Source organism: Mesoplodon densirostris, chromosome 1, assembly GCF_025265405.1.
Source record: "Mesoplodon densirostris isolate mMesDen1 chromosome 1, mMesDen1 primary haplotype, whole genome shotgun sequence".
Classification (NCBI taxonomy): domain Eukaryota; kingdom Metazoa; phylum Chordata; class Mammalia; order Artiodactyla; family Ziphiidae; genus Mesoplodon; species Mesoplodon densirostris.
In genome coordinates this window covers 85,837,878-85,849,613 of record NC_082661.1, presented here as the reverse complement: position 1 = coordinate 85,849,613, position 11,736 = coordinate 85,837,878, and the positions used below count along the sequence as shown (strand labels likewise).

General features: G+C 38.1%; 2 pseudogenes; both read left to right on the top strand.

Moving 5' to 3' along the window:
* The first annotated feature begins 6,870 nt into the window (after positions 1–6,870).
* Positions 6,871–7,520, top strand: LOC132488277 (protein LTV1 homolog; annotated as a pseudogene).
* Positions 7,521–7,823: 303 nt separating this feature from the next.
* Positions 7,824–8,557, top strand: LOC132483482 (protein LTV1 homolog; annotated as a pseudogene).
* Positions 8,558–11,736: the final 3,179 nt, after the last annotated feature.

The following is an 11,736-nucleotide window of genomic DNA, read 5'->3' as shown; positions in this document are numbered from 1 at the left end:
GAAGGACTTAAAGGGTTTCTTGAGCAAAGGAGTGATGTAATCTGTGACTTAAAAGACAATTCTAGTAGCAATATGGAGATATGTTTGTGTGGAGAGGGAACTGGACACAGTTACGGGGCTACAATAACATAAGAATGATAACTACTATTTATTAAGTGACTACTACATGTCAGACATCATGGTATAAACCTTATATTTTACACATGTTATTTTAATATTCCCATAATCCCCATTCTGCAGATGTGAAAAAATGTACGAAAGGTTTTTAAAACTTTTCCAAAGTCATACAATAAGTAAGCTGCTGAAGAATTCTAACCTCAGTCTAATTTCAGATTTTGAGTTCTACCTCCAAAATCCACTCCAAATCCATCTACTTCACTTTATCTCACCCTAATATATAATACCACCATTTTATGAATTACTGCAATAGTCTATCAGCTTCCATTCTTGCCTGCTACAGTCTTTTATGCAGCAGCCCAAGTGGTCTTTTAATAACAGAAATCCTCTATTTAGTATCAAACATTTAATAAAATGTAATTTTTTAACCATAGCCCACAAATCCCTAATAATTTGGACCCTGTCTTATATCTGATATTTCATCTTGTAACACACTCCACCATCACTGTATTCTGTCACACTACACACTGAATGACAGTAAGATTTTCCCTCTCAGGATTTTGCACTTATAGTATGCTTTGCTTAGGTCACTCTTGTTTCAGCTCTTTGCATGATGACTGGCTCCAAATCAAAGACAATTTGTTGATCTCAGTCGGCAGAAATCATCTCTCATCCCATGTCCCCCATATAACTGTTTGCATGCCAGCTGCTGAAACCCTCCCTCCTCTTCTAAGGGCATTAGAGTATCTTGTTGGCTCCATTCAGTGGCTCTTTTCACAACTGAATAAAAGTTATCAGCATAATTTTCCATTGCCCATTTTAGAAACAAAATAGCAAGTCGTGGGAGAGTAAGTGGGGAACTAGGGGATAGTAATAATGTATATTCAAACAACTTCCCCTCAACTATAATAATTCTCATTTGGAATTAAGCCTGAAGACCAATAGTTACCTAGCAGCATGCTTTTTCCAAGCTGGTAGAGAAGCTCTTGACTGAATGCTACTCAGTAATCTGCCTTCATTTAGGATGCAAGGATGAAAGATGAAGAAGAATGTGCATTAAATTCATATTAAAACTCTCTATGCATACCACTCTGCAATCTAAAATCAGTTTGTGTACCTTTTATCTTATTTGATTACACACTACTCATATGAATTAAACATTGGGCAACCAGAATTCTCTACTGGGTTACTCTCATCACCATATATTCTCTTATTCCTCTTTATATTAAAAAAAAAAAAACTTCTCTTGAACCCACTTCTCTTCAGAAGCGACCACATTATGTGGTTCTCTTTGCACCAAAACTCCTCTAAAGACATCTTAAGTCCACTCCAGTTTGGCTTTTGTCTGCACCATTCCACAGAAACTGCTCTTGGCAACTTTGATGAAATTGACTAATTCTTTACAACACCCAAAGTATCACATCTCACACAAGAGGAAAAAGGTAATCTGAACAGTCCTATATCTATTAAAGAAATTGAATTTGTCCTTAAAAGGCTTCCAAGAAAGAAAACTCCAGGCCCAAATATTTTCACTGGTAAATCTACCCAACCTTTAATAAAGAAATAATATAGGGACTTCCCCTGGTGGCGCAGTTGTTAAGAATCCGCCTGCCAGTGCAGGGGACATGGGTTCGAGCCCTGCTCCGGGAAGATCCCACATGCCACAGAGCAACTAAGCCCGTGTGCCACAACTACTAAGCCCGTGCTCTAGAGCCTGCGAGCCAGAACTACTGAGCCCACGTGCTGCAACTACTGAAGCCCATGCACCCAGAGCCTGTGGTCTGCAATAAGAGAAGCCACCACAAGGAGAAGCCCTTGCACCACAACAAAGGGTAGCTCCCACTCGCCACAACTAGAGAAAAGCCCATGCTCAACAACGAAGACCCGATGCAGCCAAAAATAAAATAAATATTTTTAAAAAGCAAGAAATAATATAAATTATGTACAGCTTGTTGCAGAGAGTAGAAGAGGAGAAAACATTTCCCAATTCATTTTATGAAGGTGGCATTACCCTGAGACCAAAACCAGGTGAGGGCATTATGAGGAAAGAAAAGTACAGACCAATATCCATTAGGAACACAGATGTAAAATTCTTCAACAAACTGTTAGCAAACCCAATCCAGCAATAAATAAAAAGAATGGTGGATCATGACCAAGTAGGGTTTACACCAGTATGTAAGGCCGGTGCAAGATTAAAAAAAAAAAAAATCAACCAATGGGACTTCCACTTCCATTCAAGACTGAATAAGAGGGGTTAGATTTACATTCTCTCTTCAAACAACTGAAAAAAACAGACAAAATATATGAAACAACAGCACTCAAAACTTTGGATATCAGGCAATGAAGGATAGTGATCCTTCAGAGACAGGGAAAAGTTGAGGTGAGCCCTTTGATTACCTAGCTTACTGCCTGAAAAAAGTTTCCAGGGTATTGCACAGGGAGGGGAATGTCAGACAGAGCCCAGGTATCTCCCTGAGTTAGGAGGCAGAGCTGGCTGTCCAGGAAAATGAAGATGGCTAAAATTTTCATCACAGAGTACTGGAAGGGACAATGTTTTACAAAGAGAGAACTCTTGAGATCTGCAGAAGTTTTTGCTGATTATTCAGTGGAGTCCTGATCAGTACATATATAGTGAGGAAACTACCTGAGTCCAGAAAAGAAAAATTTAGAGCAAGCAGCATTAGGAGGCCAAACAGGGTCAGGAATAATGTCTGTCCCAACTGTCAGAAAATAAAAAATCTCATTATTAAGCATCATTGTTCCGAGTACTAAGAAGGGTCTTGCCTCACTAGTTGGGGTGAATTAACTCTAGGCTAAATACAACTGTAGTTTCACCTAACAAAGCTTAAAAGCAAGATCCACATAGGATCAAATGGTTTCCAACTAACTGTATCCTAAAACAAGCTCAAGAATACCTTAAAGAAATATGAAAATAGAAACACCCAAGGGAAAATTCACAATTTCTTATATCAAATTTTAAAATTACCAGGCATACAAAGAAGCAGGAAAATATAATCTATAATGAGAAAAATATCAATCAATCATAACTGATACAGAAATGACACAGATGATAAAATTAGTACACAAGGCTATTAAACCAGCTACAACTGTATTCCATATGTTCAAGCAGTTAGAGAAGAGTTTGAAAGTAAGTAAAACATAAAAGACATAAAAGTAGCCCAAATGGAACATCTAGAGGTTAAGATTATAGCATCTAAGAGGAAAAATACATGAGATGGAATTAATAAATTATACACTGAAAAGAAAAAAATTAACAAACTTGAAGGCACAGCAACAGAAACTATCCAAAATGAAATATATAGAGAAAAAAGATTGAAAACATTAACAGAGTATCCATTAACTGTGGGATGACTACAAGCAGCCAAATATGCATGTAATCAGAGTCTCCAAAAGGCTGGGAGAAGGAAATATCTAGAGCAATAGTGGCTGAAAATGTACCGAACTTGATTAAAATCATAAACACATAGATCCAAGAAACTTAACAAACCCCAAGAATAAGAAACATGGAAGAAAAAAGGAAAAAACTACATCAAGTCACATTATAATGAAATTACTTAAAACCAGTGCTAAAGGGAAAATCTTAAAAGCAACCTGAGGACAAAGACAATATACAGAGACACAAAGATAGTGATGACAGATTTCTTGAAGAAAACAATGCAAGCTAGAAGACAAGTGCAGCAACATCTTTAAAGTACTAAAAGAAAAGTATGATAAACTTGAGGTTCTTTACCCAGGAAAAATATCATACAAAGCAACAAAGTAAAATAAAAACTTTTTCAGGAACACAAAAGCTGAAAGTTTTCATCACTAGAAGACCCACATTACAAAAAATGTTAAAATACTTCAAGCAGAAGTAAAATGATACCAGATGGAAACCTGTATCTACACGATGGACTGAAGATCATTGAATCTGGTAATCACGAGGGTAAATATAAAGAAAGTTTCTAACATACAATCAACACATACAACTCAACAACAAAAAAACAAACAACCCAATTGAAAAATGGGCAGAAGATCTTAATAGACATTTCTCCAAAGAAGACATACAGATGGCCAGTAGGCACATGAAAAGATGCTCACCGTCACTAATTATTAGAGAAATGCAAACAAAACTACAATGAGGTACCATCTCACATTGGTCAGAATGGCCATCATTAAAAAGTCTACAAATAACAAATGCTGGAGAGGGTGTGGAGAAAAGGGAACCCTCCTACATTGTTGGTGGGAATGTAAGTTGGTGCAGCCACTATGGAAAACGGCATGGAGGTTCCTCAGAAAACTAAAAATAAAGTTACCATACGATCCAGCAATCCCACTCCTGGGCATAAACCCGAACAAAACTATAATTCAAAAAGATACACGCACCCCTATGTTCATAGCAGCACTGTTTGCAATAGCCAAAACATGGAAACAACCTAAAGGTCCATCAACAGATGAGTGGATAAAGAAGATGTGGTACATATATACAATGGAAACAACCTAAAGGTCCATCAACAGATGAGTGGATAAAGAAGATGTGGTACATATATACAATGGAATACTACTCAGCCACAAAAAGGAATGAAATAATGCCATTTGCAGCAACATGGATGCAACTAGAGGTTATCATACTAAGTGAAGTAAGCCAGAAAGAGAAAGACAAATAACCATATGATATCACTTATATGTGGAATCTAAAATATGACACAAATGAACCTATCTGCAAAACAGAAACAGACTCACAGACATAGAGATCAGACTTGTGGTTGCCAAGGGGGAAGGAGAGAGGCAGAGGGATGGACTGGGAGTTTGGTATATGTAGATGCAAACAATTACATTTAGAATGGATAAACAACAAGGTCCTACTGTATAGCACAGGGAACTATATCCAATCTCCTGGGATAAACCATAATGGAAAAGAATATTAAAAAAGAATGTATACGTGTGTATAACTGAGTCACTGTGCTGCACAGCAGAGATGGGCACAACATGGTAAATCAACTACACTTCAATAAAAAAAGAAAATTTCTAAATTATTATTTTATTATTATTAGTCTTTCAAATATAATCAACCATTCAAAGTAAAAATGGTGACAATGTATTAGGTGCTTAATAAGATATCTAGAAGTAAACTGTATGATGACAGTAGCAAAAAGGCAGAGAGTAAAGTAATGGAAGTATACTATATTTATATTCTCATTCTGTATGTAAAATAGATTATCACTTGGAGGTAGACTGTGATCAGTTAAAGATGTATAATACACACTCTAAAACAACCTAGCAAGTAAGATGGCCAAGAGTTACAGCTAATAAGCTAACTATGGAGGTAAAATGGACTCCAAAAAATGTATACAATTAATTCATTATATGACAAAAATAAAAAAGAGGGAAGAGGAATATTGTGTATATTTGATATAACAAATTAATTTTGGAATTTCACAATACTAATTTCTTGCTGTTAATGCACTGACTTATATTTACAAAGATATAATTTTCTCTCTACCTGCTATATTATAATCACTTCAAATGTCACAATCAGTTATTTAAACACGTAAATCAACACATTTTCTTATGGACTATATTATATTTTAAATTATATTTGTTTCCAAGCCTAACCCAAGATTCTTTTTTTGCATCATTCTCAAACATCTCAAGCAATTCTCAGATTGTTATCTCTATAGAAAATAAAAAAATATAAGACAGATATGTCAATGCCTCATAAAAAAAAGTGGGAGCATATCCTCTAATTTATACCTAGCCTCCACATAATATGGTAGGAACATTCTTCAGTGGCATGAAGAATGCTAACAAATGGTCATTCCCATTTTCTGTTCTATAATTTAAACTGGAGGGGAAAAATCATGAAAGTTAAGTGGAGGAAATTTGATTTGACCTTTGTAACTAAACTTTCTGTTATCCAAATCTGAACGTTTTCACTGACTAGTAGGTTACCTATATAGCAGAAACAATTATCATCAGGGATGAGACTAGATGTGCTACTGGTACTTTCCTCTGATGATTACTCTGTCTTCTGAATCAGTTGCCTTCCAAATTATTATTTAACTAGGCAAAATTAGTAGACTTATTAATGAACAAATAACAACTAGTGAAGGCCTATATTATGAAAAGAATAAGTTTCATTTTGGGGTTAAGTAATTTAGAAACAACACTCAGTGAACACATGGAAGCCAGAAATTAAGAGTTTAATTTAAAAGGACAATCTCTGGAATTCTCTGATTCTAGAAATCAGCTTTCTTTTTAATAAAAGTGATAAATTAAGTGATTATTTTCTTCTCTTGGGAGCCTACATCTGTCTCTATATTGGTTCCAGACTCAGGATGGGGAGAAGGGATCAAGTACTTATTGATCCACTCAGACTCCAACATCTTGGTAAATGGGCAGGCAACCTTGAGAAATAAATAAGAAATGGATGAGGGAGGGGACAAAATAGCATGGGAAATCAGTGTTTTGATCAAGGCTGGGGCTTTACTGTGTTATGCCATGTGGGTTTTCAAGCCTGAGTGGGGCAGAGTCAGACAGGTAACTTGAGACTCTTTTGACAGCTTTGGCTGACCTTTAAGGTGTAGCTGAGGCAGGGATTAAGTGTTTTTCAGCATTGTTGGGTGGAATAATATTTGTAGCTTTTATTGTGTCTCTGAGCCAATTCTTCAGACCTGCACTGTGAAGTCCAAGAGTAGATGTATGGCATGGCCTTAAGACGTGGCTACTAGGTAGGCCTTGTCCACTTCCAAGATGTGTCACCTGCTCTGGGACCCTCAGGTCACTGTTCTTGGTGTGAGCCCCACACAGCAACAGAATGGGGGGAAAAGTTCTTTAGAGAGAGGAAAACTGTGTCTTTTCCACATGGTCCATTCAAGCCAAAGAGTCTTTAGTAGCAGATGAAAATGCACCCCAGAGGGTTCTGTTGCCTACACAAAATAAATGATGAAGAATGTGAGCAAAACAGAGGAAGTTATGAAGAGTTCTTTGACAATGATTATAACTACCTATGGCATTTGAAAGAATCATCTGGGCCCTATGTGCTTAAATTCAAAATACCTTCAGCATAACAGGAGAGATGAGAAAGGGGAAACTTTAATAATTCTAGGCCATGGAATTACTTTGCCTTAATCAGAGTTTGCATCAGAACTTAAGGAAGATATTGAATTGGTAAATAAAACAGCTGCTATTTTGGGTCCTCAACTGGATTTGGATCCTGACGTTGTTGCAGCTCTTGGTGATGATTTCGACTTTGTTATCTAGCATCTATGTGAAAATGATTTTATCCTTCAGGCTAATGAGGAACAAGAGAGGAAGAGGGAATAGATGGAAAGAAATCTAAAGCTGAAAATGGCAGTGAGTGGAAAGATATGGATGGGAAGAAAAGTGATAGGGAGGAATGATGATTATGATTTTTTTTTTTTTTGCGGTACGCGGGCCTCTCACTGCTGTGGCCTCTCCCGTTGCCGAGCACAGGCTCTGGACGCACAGGCTCAGCGGCCATGCCTCACGGGCCCAGCCGCTCCGCGGCATGTGGGATCTTCCCAGACCAGGGCACGAACCCATGTCCCCTGCATCGGCAGGCGGACTCTCAACCACTGCGCCACCACGGAAGCCCGATGACTATGATTTTTAAAGCCCATTCTCAAATGAAGATGATTCGTCTGCCTGTGCAAACCTCATGAAGTCATAGGAAGCCATTTTTTTAGGAAGGAGAAATAAAAAGTCACTTCATAGAGAATTCTGTTACTTCCTCAGCCGCGAGAAGAAATGAGCAGCTGACCCTATGTAAGCAGTTTGAGAAGTTTTATGAGCAATTAAGATGATAACAATATTGGAGCGCCAGATAATGCCAAATTGGAGGGTTCCATTCATGTATCAATAGATAGCAATCGGTTACATGAAGTTTTTAATGACGAATGCAAAGAGAAGGCAGAGAATTGTATGAAGTTGAATACACTTTATAAGACTGAGGATGAAGGTCTGCCAGTTAATGATATTGATGAGTCTGAGGAAGAAGAGATGATTTCTCTAGTTCTAGAAGAAGCAAAAGAGAAGTGGGATTGTGAATTCATTTGTAGCACACGCTCACATTTATTCAACCATCCTTAGCTTATCAAATATTAACCAAAGCCCAAACAAATCCAAGTATTTAATAAAACAGGAATACCTCTCAATGGCTTACCAAAGAAAGGACTCACAGCAAAACAAATTAATAAGTGCAGATGATTAATGGCAGTGATCTACTTAAGGTATCAACTCAACCACATTCTAAAAATGAAAGCAAAGAAAATAAAAGAGCAAGAAAGCAAGTTATAAAAGAAGAGCACAGGGAACAGAGAGCAGAGAAGAAAGGTAACAAATTAGCCTTCAAACTGAAGAAACGAGAGCAGGAAAATAAGTGCTGCATTTGAAGAATGTTGAGGGTCCAAAGTTATAAAAATGGGACATTTAAGAAAAGGCACATCCCCCATTAAGGACTCCTCATTATGTTCAATCATGAATTACAATCTTCAAATGACAAAACTCCGCAATATTTATTGATAGGTACTGAAAAAACAAGTGGAGTATTTGAACTAATTTTATAGCTCAATTATAAAATAATTGTAGCACAAGTTTTCCCTGCTGACCATCATGTACATCCTGTCATAGTTTTATTTTAATTGTAATGTCTATTTATGTTGTTTTGAAGTTTTAATTACATTTAATGTTAAGCTATAAACTTTACATTATCGCTAAAATAAATAATTTCATGAATGTGAAATGTTTGGATAAATTATTAGAAAATATCTTCATGACTTAAATCCAAAGGCAACAAAGTTCCATAAGGGCCATAATACTAATGGGTGGAGTCATAGTTTTAAATTACTAGTGCAGGCCCTCGATGGGCAGGTATAATTCAGCTGCCCTGATAATTTTTCTTCTTATTCTGCTTTAAACTATACTCAGGGCCAAGGAGAAATCTGTGAAAGGGTTCACTTCAGGAGTCATGCAGCTTTGCCTATGGCCTCAAAACTTACCCTCTCATCACTATAACACAAACTGTCTTTAATGAACAGATTCTGATGGTAGTTTTAGATATGAGAACCGAACTATTATTTCACCAAGGGAAGAGTGACAGATTTTATCAATGAACAACTAAAAATGGAGGAAGCTGTTATATAAAAATACTATTTCACCTTCTTTTCTTAAGGTAAAGAAACAATCCTGAAAATAAGGCAACAAAGCCTAAGAAAGTGATTTAACAGGGATGTTTCTGGAACATTCTAAATCTAGAAATCAGATATGCTTTAGAAATTAGGAAGAAATAGGGGACTTCCTTGGTGGTCCAGTGGTTGGGAATCCACCTTCCAATTCAGGGGGCATGGGTTCGATCCCTGATGGGGAAATGGGATCCCACATGCTGTGGGGCAACTAAGTCCGTGCACCACGGCTACTGAGCATGCAAGTCACAACTAGAGAGCCTGTGCTGCAACTGCAGAGCCCATGCACTCTAGAGCCTGCATGCCACAACTAGAGAGAGAAGCCTGTGCACCGCAACGAAGAGCCTGCATGCCGCAACTGGGACCCAACACAGCCAAAAATTAAATAAATAAATAAATATTTTTTAAAAAATTAGGAAGAAATGGGAGTGGTTTGAAAAAGATGCCTGAGTCTTATTCATAGAATTGGAAAATTTTCAGAATAGTAACAAACAAAGAAAAACAGTATCATTAAAATAGAACTAGAAGAAAGTCTGAGATCTTAAAGAGGCAGGTGAGACACAGTGAAAAGGGACATGAAATGACTTCTCTTCAGAGGCCAGGCTAGAAAGACATAAAAAAAGGTATGCCCTAAAGGCAGTTTTTGAAAACCCCCAAAGCAGCTCCAGATTACAAACTAGCTCTGCTAGCCAGCTTCAAAGATGCCCTCACTGTTCCCAGCCTCATAATATTCATGCCCCTATATAGTTTCCTCCTACTTTGTACCTGGGTTCGTTGGTGTGACCAATGGAATAAGGCAGAAGTGGTACGTTACTTTCGAGAGTAAGTCATAATAAGATATTGTAACTTTCTTCTTGCTCTCTCTCTTAAATCACGTTCCCTGCTGAAACCAGCTGCCATGTCACGTGAACACTCAGGATGCCCTTTTAGGCCAATATGCAAGGAACCGAAACCTTCTGCCACAGTCAGTGAGGAACCAAGGGATCCTGCCAAGAACCATGTGAGTGAGCCATCTTGGAAGTGGATCTTCAAGCCCCAGGAAAATGGTCAGATGATTGCAGACACACACACAGAAAAAGACTAAAGAAAATGTTCATCTGTGGAGTGTTGTAATCGTGAATGGTTTTTGTTTTCTCTGTAATGTTTATATGTTCAAAGTTTTCTAAAACTAGCATTGTTTTAAAATTTAAGATTAGAAAAGGCAATGATATAAGTAATAGGTATGGAGGGGCATGCATGGCCAAGAGCGTGGCTTGAACAAAGGCACAGAACCAGAAAAGGATGAGTTTACAGCTGAGTGAGATTGGCGACCCCAGAGAAGAGACTGAAACTAGGACTCGATGCAACTGATCCAGTACAGAAGTAGAGAGGTGAGACCAAGAAGGGAAGGAAAGCAATACTAATGTGTTCAACAGTAAGATACCAGTGTGGGCAAGTGGAACTCAAGTCCATTGGAGACTTCTGGGGGATCCACCCAAAAGAGAAAACAGCTGGGGAATTTAATCACCAACACTCTTTGTCATTGCTTGATGGCTTTACAGCGATGTACAGCTCTTGCAAACTACCTTATACCTAGAGTAAAGGCAATCCTGCAGCCAAGGTGCTCACGGTAAGAAGTGTACAGGAATGCAGAGGATTGGGGAACGATGGTCACACACACAGCGAAGAGTCTGCTAATATGCCACACTAGCAAAGGATATATGTGGGAGACACTGGCCAATGACACTGGGAGGATAGACTGGGATTGGCTTGTGGCTTTCTATTCCTAAATAAAGAGTTTGGACTTTATTTTACGAGCACTTAAAGAACTAAAGAGTTGACTTAAAATAATTTTTATTATGCAAAATTTCAAACATATATAAGATGATAAAGAACAGTATAGTGAACCTCCATGTGCCCATCAACTAGTCTGAGTAAGCATCAACTCTGTCCTATCTATCTACACTCCTATCCATGTTTTCTCACTCCGTATGAGTTGAATCAAATCCAGGGATCATATCAATTATTCATAAATATTTCAGTATGTATGCATAAAAGATAAGGGCCTCTTTTCCTTTCTAATACAACCTCAAACCCACTATCAGATCTAAAAATAATAATTCCTTGGGACTTCCCTGGTGGCGGAGTGGTTAAGAATCCGTCTGCCACTGCAGGGCACATGGGTTTCAGCCCTGGTCCGGGAAGATCCCACATGCCGCAGAGCAACTAAGCCCGTGCATCACAACTACTGAGCCTGTGCTCCAGAGCCCACAAGCCACAATTACTGAGTCCACATGCCACAACTACTGAAGCCCATGCGCCTAGAGTCCAGGCTCCACAAGAGAAGCCACTGCAATGAGAAGCCCGTGCACTGCAACGAAGAGTAGCCCCGGCTTGCCGCAACTAGAGAAAGCCAGTGTACAGCAATGAACACCCA